The sequence below is a fragment of the Rutidosis leptorrhynchoides genome, chromosome 7 (assembly GCF_046630445.1).
Source record: "Rutidosis leptorrhynchoides isolate AG116_Rl617_1_P2 chromosome 7, CSIRO_AGI_Rlap_v1, whole genome shotgun sequence".
In the NCBI taxonomy this organism is placed as follows: Eukaryota; Viridiplantae; Streptophyta; class Magnoliopsida; order Asterales; family Asteraceae; genus Rutidosis; species Rutidosis leptorrhynchoides.
In genome coordinates this window covers 213,088,056-213,100,939 of record NC_092339.1, presented here as the reverse complement: position 1 = coordinate 213,100,939, position 12,884 = coordinate 213,088,056, and positions in this window count along the sequence as shown.

Below are 12,884 nucleotides of genomic sequence, written 5' to 3'. Positions count from 1 at the left end.
CCTCCGATGGCGGAAGCTTTTGTGCCGGCCAGTAAAGGCACAAGGGATCGGCTAGAAAACATTTAAGTTTTACTAGAACGCACCGAGGCATGATACAAAACTCAGATACTTGTCATGACAAACATTATAAAAAATTACTTCACAGAACGAAGTTATATATTTTATGTATGAAGGCAAAATAATTAGCAATTCTTCCTCATATACTTTATGACGGAAGGCGTAAGACGGAGAGTTTATTGATTTATAGTCATTCTTCTAAAAATACTTCATAATTCTTCCTCATTAATTTTATGATGGAAGGCGTAATCAGACATCGTATTCTTAATACTGCAAGGCATTTACATATGAGTTACCTTATGCACTTTTCAAAATGATTTGCTCAAATTATACACTGTACAATTGTGTATAGAAATTTTATGTTCAGGTGCATAATTGATTGGTTTTAAAGCGTTAAGCATAAAAATATTTGCAACAAGCATATAAGCACACATAGTCATCACAATAAAGTCAGTATATATATATATATAATGTTAAAGTCAGTAAGAAATTTATTACAAAACATTGTTTGAAATTTTTACAAAGATCAATTAAACTGCACGCCAAGCACATCTTGAGCAGAAGAGTCTTCTTTGCTGCATACTTCATCATAAACATTTATCTTCAGATTTATCAATTTGTTCTTGGCCTCATCAACTTTTTCTTGAGTACCAGGAGGCATAAGTTTGGCAATCGCAGCAGAAGGAGTTTGGTTGGGAGCAAGGCGTTTGAACAGCTTGCCGGTCACATCAGCAATAGCATGGGCACAGGCAGCATCAACATAATCATTGTAGGGATTCCCTACAAGACTGGATCCAAGCACCTTAGCTATCAGACCTGGAACACCTTTCTTAAGCTCAGTAAAATTGCCCTCGCCTTTCTCCGCCCTCCGAAGTAGCTCAGCAGACTTCTCTCTCTCTGCACTCAGCTGTTTCTCCAGCTCACCCACTTTCACCTGCTCAGCATCCTTTTCCCCTTGCAGAACAGCAGCAACATCTTGAGCACTTTTTAACTCAACTTCTTTAGCCTTTATTATTTTCTGCGCATCATTTAAGGCACGCTCAGCATCAGCAGCTCTTTTACGAGCATTTTCACTTTCAGCTATGTCTTTACGAGCAAAGGCAAGAATAGACTCTTGATGTTCCTGCAGTTTCAGCACAGAGTCCAGGTGGTTGGTTAGCAGTACATGAGCTGCCATAGTTGATTCCCTGAGTTGATGAGAACGAAGAGCATAGAATTGGGGTTTCAGCTCAGGGATAACACAACCCTGTACATCAATAAAATTTTATGAGTTATTTCAAACAGCTCACATCAATAAATTACAAGCATATATATGCAGAGGGTCTTATCGTTCATACCTGAATAAGAGTTGCAAATTCTTTATCTTTAGTGGCGGGGTTTGTAATGATGGCTTGCAAAGCCCTCACATGAGCAGGAAGAGTTGGCTCTTGAACATTGGAGGAGGTGACAGCAGGATTAGTGATATTAGGAAGAGGAGAATCATAAGCAGAGTTGCCTTCAGGGGTATCTTCATGAAATTCAGATTCATCGAAGGGAGCAAAGTTTGGGTCAGGCATTTTCAGGCCCTTCTCTCCTTCACTTTCAAGATTCCTCTCCGGCCTCCGGTCACCGCCCTCCGTAGCCTTCCCTTGGCTATCATCCGACTCTGCTAAAATTACTAACAAAAACAAATTAGTATTATGAACAAACATAACAGTTATAAGCAAAAACATGTGCATTTTCAAAAGAGAGCAGAATGGACATACTTCTCCTACGTTTTTGCTTTTTGCCTTCCTCAGTACTCTTCACCCTTTTAGATCCTATGCTCTTCTTTCTTGTCTTTTGGGTTGGAGGAGGAGTAGGGTTGGTTTCACCCGTGATGTCAATTGATGCCGATGTTTGCTGATCGGCGGTGGTGGTGTCATCCGTTGTCCGCTCAGTGTCTGTATGATCAGACCCGGATTCGGTGTCTGAGCTGCTCACAGCAATTTCTTTCCCCTTTTCAGCATCAGCAGCAGCTTTAGCTTCAGCTACAACTCTCTCCGCCTCAAGCTCTTCAACAGTTTTGTCACGAGCAGTGACCTCCACATCATCATCAAGATCAGGGGATAAAAGAGCAGAGCGGACCTGCATCACGGAGTTGCCTGCAAAGATTACACATTAATAGCAATATAAGTACACATGACAAACAGTGGACAAAAATCTATATATATAATAGGATGATCATATCACATCCTACCCTGTTTTTTCTCACGAAGTACTGGCACAGAATTGCTTGGCCATTCTTGGCTCACTTTGCACAGCACAAGGATTCCCTCATACCTTTCGTATGATCTGGGTGGAATACAGAGTCCTTTCAAGCTATTTACTATCCGCTGTTCTGCGGGAGAAATTTTAACACCCTTTCCTATGCCAGCATCAATAGCACCCCACTCCCGGACAACGGAGTATTCTTCCGGAATAACAGTTTCATCAACAAAGAAAAATGGACTTTTCCAGTCCTTCAAGTTTGAAACTCTATTTAGACCAACAAAATGATTATTTTTCTTACTATCAATAGTAAGCCAGCAATCGCTAATTGTGCGGATTCTAAACAAAGAGATAAAAACATTAATGCGAGGCTTTATATTAATAGCATTGCAGTACATTTCAAAAAGGATGATTTTTTGAAGACCATGGGGATGTATCTGACTAAGACAGGCCCCGTAATATCTAAGAAGGCGAAGAAGAAAGTTAGTAAGGGGAACACGGAGGTTGCCGTGGGTAATTTGTAAAGCGTATAAAGTAATTTTTCCCTCAGGAGGATTGTCAGCAGTTTTTCCGATAGTGGGAAGAACAGGGTTGTATTGATTGAGATGGCGAAAGGCAATCTTTAATCCATCTAAGTATTCACTAGTCAATGATGAAGCCATCGTGCTAACTTCTGGAATGTTAGCAGTATTTGATGAAGATGGCTTGGCGTGTTCTTGGCCAGCACTCCGTGAAGAAGCCATGATAATACAGTAACAGATATCAACAACAAGAAAATAGCAGTAAGATGAAGTGTACTGACCTTGGAAGACGGTGAACCTTAAAAAGTTGAAGATTAAAGAAGGCGATGAAGATTTGGGAGAAATATGCTTTTTAGATCTTGGCAAATGTAAAAAAGTGATGGTAACAGGGTTATGACGGTTTTTATAAGGGTTCATCGGTGCAATTTTTATGGTCATGATTGAGACACGTGTAGGGGTGAGTTTAAACGAAGGGTGCAAGATAACACTTTTTACAGCTAGAGGCGCGTGGATGATCTTAGCCGTAAAAAATTAATCATAACAGTGTTAGTAAAATTCGTCTGCATTTAATGCCTAAAATGTTTTCCCCGATGCAAGTGGGCAATGAACAGGCTGGTTTGGCATGCGTTATCAAAAGTTTAACAACTTAATCATTTTTCAAATGCTTAAGTCCTTAAACTGGGAGGACTTAATGGTGTATCCTATCGTATACACACATAAAAGGCATAATAGTCGCATAAAAATAGCATCAGGAAGGGTGGAAACAACAGTTTTGTGGAGATTGTCTGTCCAGCGTTCTCCGCTGTACAGGCTGCTCCGTCATGCGTAAGCCCTGAAGGCCGCCTAGCGCATAAGCCCTGGCCGGAGAGCGCCGCATTTAGCATAAATTTCGGAGCACATGTAACAGAACGTATCATCATTCGACACGTGTCCCCAAACAAATCTGGTAGATCTGACACTATAAATAGACCCCTTCGGTCGTCATTTTACACAAGTTCAGATATTCTGACAACTTTGAGAGTTGAGACTTCACTTCTCTTTCTCTCTCTACCTTCTCTCACTAGAAGTCATCCGGCTAGCACTCTTACGCTCTACGGACGACAGATTGATTAAGCCACCCCACAAGTTTCTACACTTGTGTACCGGGTCTGCAGGGATTATTTCCCGAGGGTAAAAATCAATCGGCAACACTCCGCCCTCCTAAAAGCTATTTCACTTCTAGTCTCTTGTTGACATACTAAGCCTTACCTCATAAGGAAATAGGTGTTAACAATTGACAACCCCATCTCCCTTAATTTAAGCTGTCTACTAACAACACTAACCTATCTTAGCTGTAAAGTAGCACTATCACCAGTTTTGCTTTAAAAAAAAATCACCAATATTATTAACCTCGCAAAAGTAATTAAAGGTTCCAATATGGTTGGCCATCATAAGGAAAAAGCAATCGTGCAATAATAAAAGTGAAGTAATAAGGATAGAAAGAAGACAGATGCATATGGTTTGTATTCACTATTAATCACCATTATCATTCATCATTTATTCTGTACATCTCTATCCTTATTGTCTTATCTCTTTCGTTTTCGATTCAAAACAGAAATATAGGAGTGGCTGCAAACAGGATGTGCAGCAGTAGCTGCATCGTGGTGTGGATGTTTGCTTTCGTTTGTTAGCAACAGAAAAAAAATGATCGTGTGATGGTAGTGATGTGGTGATCGAAGAAGACAGAGATGGAAGGTTTGTGGTGTTTTGAAGATGGTGTTTGAAATAAAGACAGTGGTGGTATGGGTTGTCGAGTTCACCGAAGAAGAAGAATCATGTAATGGTGATTGGTTTTATTGTGGTGTGTTTATTGAAGAAGAAATATGAAGGAAATGTTTTGAGTTTTTCTTTTCATTCCTTTGCATTACAGAATAATATCAAATATAATTGGTACTCGAATAATTGTAGTCAGTAGAGATGATTTGATTAGCTTTTGTTTGTATTGAGAATTCAATTCCAATCGGGTACAGACTAAACAGACAGGAAGGATGGGTAGATAGAATCTGATGTTGATATTCAACAGAATGGAATACATTATCAGTTTAATATTCGACTAAGTTTGTATTTAACTGATTTGTTTCTGATCTCCTACTGATTCTACGCATTTATATATATCATCTATGTGAAATTAATAATTATTAGTAAAACTAAATAATAATAATATAGTTATTAATATTATAAGCACAAAATACTATCATTAATAATATAGATAATAATAAGATTAAGAATCAAAATAATATTTATAATAAAAATGATATTAATTTTTAATGGTATTTAATAATAATAATAATAATAATAATATAAATAATAAGAATAATGATACTACGTAATTATTAATAATAAGGTTAATAAAAATTTTACTAATATCATTAGTAACTATTGATGATTGTAAAAAAAAAATTAATAACAATAATAATGACATTAATCATAATAATAATAACATTTTTAATGATAATAATAGTAATACTAATTATACTGATATTAATATTCTTCATGATAGTAATAGTATAAGTAATAATACTAATAACAATAATTTGTATGTTTCAATTTCTATATATGCCATTTAATAGTTATACATTTTTATATACTATAATATACACACGATTTTAATTTTATATAGAATCATATATATATATATATATATATATATATATATATATATATATATATATATATATATATATATATATATATATATAATTATTTATTTAAAAAAACAATTTAATTATTTGGTATACTATTTTTACATAATTAACTATAATGATTAATTTATATTTTAAAATTTCAATATGTTACATCTACTTACATTTATATACATATACATATTTATTTACAAACAATGGTTCATGAATAGTCGGGAATAGTCAAAGGTTCACTGAATCCATATAATTAGTTCAAAGATCAAATGTATATATGAACACAGTTCCAAGTTTTTGAGACTTCAACATTACAGACTTTGCTTATCGTGTTGGAAACATATAAAGATTAACTTTAAATTTGGTCGGAAATTCCTGGGTCATCACATGTACATTAAAGGTGGGTATAGGATTTGGGCCCATTTGTACCATGCAGCATTTAAATCTTGTGGTCTATCAAAATGACGAATTTTATTGTTTTATGATAAACCTATGAACTCACCAACCTTTTGGTTGACACTTTAAAGCATGTTTATTCTCAGGTATGAAAGAAATCTTCCGCTGTGCATTTGCTCATTTTAAAGATATTACTTGGAGTCATTCATGACATATTTCAAAAGAAGTTGCATTCGAGTCGTTGAGTTCATCAAGATTACTATTAAGTCAATTATAGTTGGATATATTATGAAATGGTATGCAAGCTGTCAACTTTCAATGTAAATGAAAGTTTGTCTTTTAAAAACGAATGCAATGTTTGTAAAATGTATCATATAGAGGTCAAATACGTCACGATGAAATCAACTATTGTGAATCGTTTATAATGTATATGAACGGGTCCCTTCAATAAATAGAAATCATCCCCGTAGGGGGTGTCGGCTCGTTGTTCTGCTGCGGGTGCGGTAGGAACAAACTGTGCAAGTGGTGGGTACCACTCCTGTAGGGTGTGGAGTTTCGCTTCCGTCATATAGGAAACGAAGCCTCCAGGTGTATGCATAGAAGAAGAGGATGCCATTTGTTGTAAGAAAGATAAAACGGATGTTGAATTGACGAAATTAGAGGTTGACTTGATAAAATTGCAAGAAACGAGTATGGTCAGATGAATATGATTGAACGCGTAATTGAGAAAGAAAGCATAAAGTTTTTATGCGGGTTAGCCAGCTATTTATAATTGGAATTAGGGCGAGCAAGTTGAAAAGGTAATGATTACATTTAAACGGGTAAAATTACTGCAACGAGTAAACGGTAATTATCTAGCCGTTACAGCGTATGGATTTGACAGAATGGCGAAAGTAACCGTTGTGCTTATGCGTTAAACATAATAAAATCAACGGTAATAAATAGTTGGTAAAAATTATAAAATATCAACTGCGAAAATTTTCAAGGAGCACTTCTTTATTTTTAGAGTTTATCATGATACATTTGCTTCGCGAAAATATATCATAATAAACTGGGGGGACTTGATCATATACATGGCATTGTATATGTGTGTTTTATTTGCTAAAGGTTAAAAGCAGAATTACGCGAACTCTAAAGCAAAGCTATGCAATATTCGCTGAAAATAAAGCACAACGGTTATGTTTTCGCGTTAATAAGCGACCGCGGTTTAATCCGCTGAGTTTCCACGAACGGTTGGGTGATTCGCAGACCGCGGATATCTCGAATACTATAAATAGGAGGCTTGGCCTCTCATTTATGTGTTGTTGATTCTCTGCCATTTTTCCTAAGCCTTTGTGATTTCCACTTGTGACCTTTGTGATTCTCTACCAGTTTCACTAACCGGTTTTGCAGGAGAATCTTCATTACCTATAGGTGTTTTGTCATTAAACATCGAGTTAGCTGATGTTAATGATGATGCTTTGGTGCGACAAGGGCGATTAGATTTTTATGTTATGCGAAGGTCACAAGTGGAAATTACAAAGGCTTAGGCAAAATGGCAGAGAATCAACAACCCATAAATGAGAGGCCATGCTCTCTATTTATAGTGTTCGAGATAACTGCGATCCGCGGATTGCTTATCCTTCCACGAAAACTCAGCGGATTGAACCGCAGTCCCCGATTAGTGCGGAAACACAGCTGCTATGCTTATATTCAGCGGATACTTCATGACTTTGCATTATAATCCGCATAACTCTTGTAGTGACCCGAACTTTTCTATGTTTATATATATGTTAAATGAAATTTTTATTTACATGATTAAGTGTTTCCAACATGTTAAGCAATCAAACTTGTTAAGACTTGATTAATTGAAATATTTCATATAGACAATTGACCACCCAAGTTGACCGGTGATTCACGAACGTTAAAACTTGTAAAAACTATATGATGACATATATATGGATATATATATAGTTAACATGATACTATGATAAGTAAACATATCATTAAGTATATTAACAATGAACTACATATGTAAAAACAAGACTACTAACTTAATAATTTTTAAACGAGACATATATGTAACGATTATCGTTGTAAAGACATTTAATGTATATATATCATATTAAGAGATATTCATACATGATAATATCATGATAATATAATAATTTAAAATCTCATTTGATATTATAAGCATTGGGTTAACAACATTTAACAAGATCGTTAACCTAAAGGTTTCAAAACAACACTTACATGTAACGACTAACGATGACTTAACGACTCAGTTAAAATGTATATATATGTAGTGTTTTAATATGTATTTATACACTTTTGAAAGACTTCAATACACTTATCAAAATACTTCTACTTAACAAAAATGCTTACAATTACATCCTCGTTCAGTTTCATCAACAATTCTACTCGTATGCACCCGTATTCGTACTCGTACAATACACAGCTTTTAGATGTATGTACTATTGGTATATACACTCCAATGATCAGCTCTTAGCAGCCCATGTGAGTCACCTAACACATGTGGGAACCATCATTTGGCAACTAGCATGAAATATCTCATAAAATAACAAAAATATGAGTAATTATTCATGACTTATTTACATGAAAACAAAATTACATATCCTTTATATCTAATCCATACACCAACGACCAAAAACACCTACAAACACTTTAATTCTTCATTTTTCTTCATCTATAATTGATCTCTCTCAAGTTCTATCTTCAAGTTCTAAGTGTTCTTCATAAATTCTACAAGTTCTAGTTACATAAAATCAAGAATACTTTCAAGTTTGCTAGCTCACTTCCAATCTTGTAAGGTGATCATCCAACCTCAAGAAATCTTTGTTTCTTACAGTAGGTTATTATTCTAATAATAATCATATTCAAACTTTGGTTCAATTTCTATAACTATAACAATCTTATTTCAAGTGATGATCTTACTTGAACTTGTTTTCGTGTCATGATTCTGCTTCAAGAACTTCGAGCCATCCAAGGATCCGTTGAAGCTAGATTCATTTTTCTCTTTTCCAGTAGGTTTATCCAAGGAACTTAAGGTAGTAATGATGTTCATAACATCATTCAATTCATACATATAAAGCTATCTTATTCGAAGGTTTAAACTTGTAATCACTAGAACATAGTTTAGTTAATTCTAAACTTGTTAGCAAACAAAAGTTAATCCTTCTAACTTGACTTTTAAAATCAACTAAACACATGTTCTATATCTATATGATATACTAACTTAATGATTTATAACCTGGAAACACGAAAAACATCGTAAAACCGGATTTACGCCGTCGTAGTAACACCGCGGGCTGTTTTGGGTTAGTTAATTAAAAACTATGATAAACTTTGATTTAAAAGTTGTTATTCTGAGAAAATGATTTTTATTATGAACATGAAACTATATCCAAAAATTATGGTTAAACTCAAAGTGGAAGTATGTTTTCTAAAATGGTCATCTAGACGTCGTTCTTTCGACTGAAATGACTACCTTTACAAAAATGAGTTGTAACTTATTTTTCCGACTATAAACCTATACTTTTTCTGTTTAGATTCATAAAATAGAGTTCAATATGAAACCATAGCAATTTGATTCATTCAAAACGGATTTAAAATGAAGAAGTTATGGGTAAAACAAGATTGGATAATTTTTCTCATTTTAGCTACGTGAAAATTGGTAACAAATCTATTCCAACCATAACTTAATCAACTTGTATTGTATATTATGTAATCTTGAGATACCATAGACACGTATACAATGTTTCGACCTATCATGTCGACACATCTATATATATTTCGGAACAACCATAGACACTCTATATGTGAATGTTGGAGTTAGCTATACAGGGTTGAGGTTGATTCCAAAATATATATAGTTTGAGTTGTGATCAATACTGAGATAAGTATACACTGGGTTGTGGATTGATTCAAGATAATATTTATCGATTTATTTCTGTACATCTAACTGTGGACAACTAGTTGTAGGTTACTAACGAGGACAGCTGACTTAATAAACTTAAAACATCAAAATATATTAAAAGTGTTGTAAATATATTTTGAACATACTTTGATATATATGTATATATTGTTATAGGTTCGTGAATCAACCAGTGGCCAAGTCTTACTTCCCGACGAAGTAAAAATCTGTGAAAGTGAGTTATAGTCCCACTTTTAAAATCTAATATTTTTGGGATGAGAATACATGCAGGTTTTATAAATGATTTACAAAATAGACACAAGTACGTGAAACTACATTCTATGGTTGAATTATCGAAATCGAATATGCCCCTTTTTATTAAGTCTAGTAATCTAAGAATTAGGGAACATACACCCTAATTGACGCGAATCCTAAAGATAGATCTATTGGGCCTAACAAACCCCATCCAAAGTACCGGATGCTTTAGTACTTCGAAATTTATATCATATCCGAAGGGTGTCCCGGAATGATGGGGATATTCTTATATATGCATCTTGTTAATGTCGGTTACCAGGTGTTCACCATATGAATGATTTTTATCTCTATGTATGGGATGTGTATTGAAATATGAAATCTTGTGATCTATTATTATGATTTGATATATATAGGTTAAACCTATAACTCACCAACATTTTTGTTGACGTTTTAAGCATGTTTATTCTCAGGTGATTATTAAGAGCTTCCGCTGTCGCATACTTAAATAAGGACGAGATTTGGAGTCCATGCTTGTATGATATTGTGTAAAAACTGCATTCAAGAAACTTATTTTGTTGTAACATATTTGTATTGTAAACCATTATGTAATGGTCGTGTGTAAACATGATATTTTAGATTATCATTATTTGATAATCTACGTAAAGATTTTTAAAACCTTTATCTATGAAATAAAGGTTATGGTTTGTTTTAAAAATGAATGCAGTCTTTGAAAAATGTCTCATATAGAGGTCAAAACCTCGCAACGAAATCAATTAATATGGAACGTTTTTAATCAATAAGAACGGGACATTTCAGTTGGTATCAGAGCGTTGGTCTTAGAGAACCATAATTTTGCATTAGTGTGTCTTATCGAGTTTGTTAGGATGCATTAGTGAGTCTGGACTTCGACCGTGTTTACTTGAAAAATGATTGCTTAACAAATTTTGTTAGAAACTATATATTTTTAACATGTGAATATTATGTGATATATTAATCTCTTAACGCGTTTGATATTATGTGATAGATGTCTACCTCTAGAACAAGTCTCATTGACTCACCTAATAATAATGAAGAGTCAAATGTAAATTGGAATGATTCGTGGACTGATTCACAAGTTCCCGAAGAGGAACCGGAAGAAGAGTCGGAACCGGAAGAAGAATCGGAACCGGAAGAAGAATCGGAACCGGAAGAAGAAATAGAATCGGTGGGAGAAATAATAAAACGGTTAAGTAAAAGAAAATCCTCAACTAACCGACCAAGGTTAATTATCGTCAATGGTGTTTCCGCCAAGGAAGCAAAATATTGGGAGGATTACCAATTCTCCGATGAATCGGATTCCGACAAGAATTCCGATGATGTTATAGAAATTACCCCAACTGAATTTAAAAAGGCAAAAGAAAATAATAAGGGAAAGGGCATAAAAATAGAGAAATCTAATTTCAACCCCGATGAACTTTATATGTATCGTCAACCCCCGAAGCCCTTAAGTTGTAACAATGACCCGGGAACCTCTAAACCACCAGGTTTTTCTAAACCATTGTGGAAAACGACAGCTAGTATTTGTGACAACCCGGAAATTTCCAACCAAATTTAAACTTTAATCTTTATATGTTTCCGACACGATAAGCAATATTTGTTAAGTTAAATTTCAAGAATTTTAAACTATGTTCATACATTCATTCAACCTCGACCAAGTTCCAACGATTCACGAACCATTAAACGAATATGATTATATATGTATATGTGTATATATATTATAACTTGAAACGTAAACAAAATATTAGATTAAATACTTTATATGATTGTATCTATTTCAAAATGTTTATCAATGGAATTAGAAGATAAGATCAAATAATTGAATTATCGGATATATTGAATTATGATTACAAGTCTCTGTTGAAAGGCCCACGTTGATTTGAGAAATCTTTCCATTTTAACAATATTCGGAAAATGGTAAAGTGATTTATAAATAAGAACAAATTGTCAATCATTGAGAACTAGACAAAGGATAGTGGAAGATTGAATCTCATAAAGACTCGATTGATCTATTTAGTTTCAAACGTACAAAAACGTTTTCAGTTTAAAAAGAACTTTATTATTAAAACGTATATAACTTTTATAAATATCTAGAACCACTTTTGACAACTCATTACTTAACTAGTATGATAAAGATAACGATATTTATATTTTATTTTATATATATAACGATTTAAATTAATAGTATATATATTTATACGCGTATTATATGTACATAGTTTTATACTTTTACTATACTTAAACTTTACCTTTACTTTATTTTTACTTTACTTTAACTTTAATAATTCACTTTAATAATTCATACTTTAATAATTCACTTTAATAATTCACTTTAATAATTCATACTTTAATAATTCATACTTTAATAATTCACTTTAATAATTCATACTTTAATAATTCACTTTAATAATTCATACTTTAATAATTCACTTTAATAATTCAAAAATCTATTATAAATAGAATTCAATAGGTTTCATTATTTCATAGAAACTTGAAAATATTTTTCTCTAAATTCTCTCAATCAATTTACATATATTTATTTACTCCGTATTATTTCAAGATATTATTAGTATACATAAAATATTACGATGGAGTGCTGTCCGAGTGATTTCGAAATTGTTTTTCGAGTGGGATAGGATTAAGGAAATTATGGGTTATAGCTATGGAGGTGATTGAGTATGGTTCATGGGTATGCTCGTGAGGTCAATATAGTGTTTATCATTTCCGTTGCGTCTACGTACCTTTCCTGCAATATTGAATTTCAATATTGATACGTGAGTACTCATAATTTAACTTTTACAT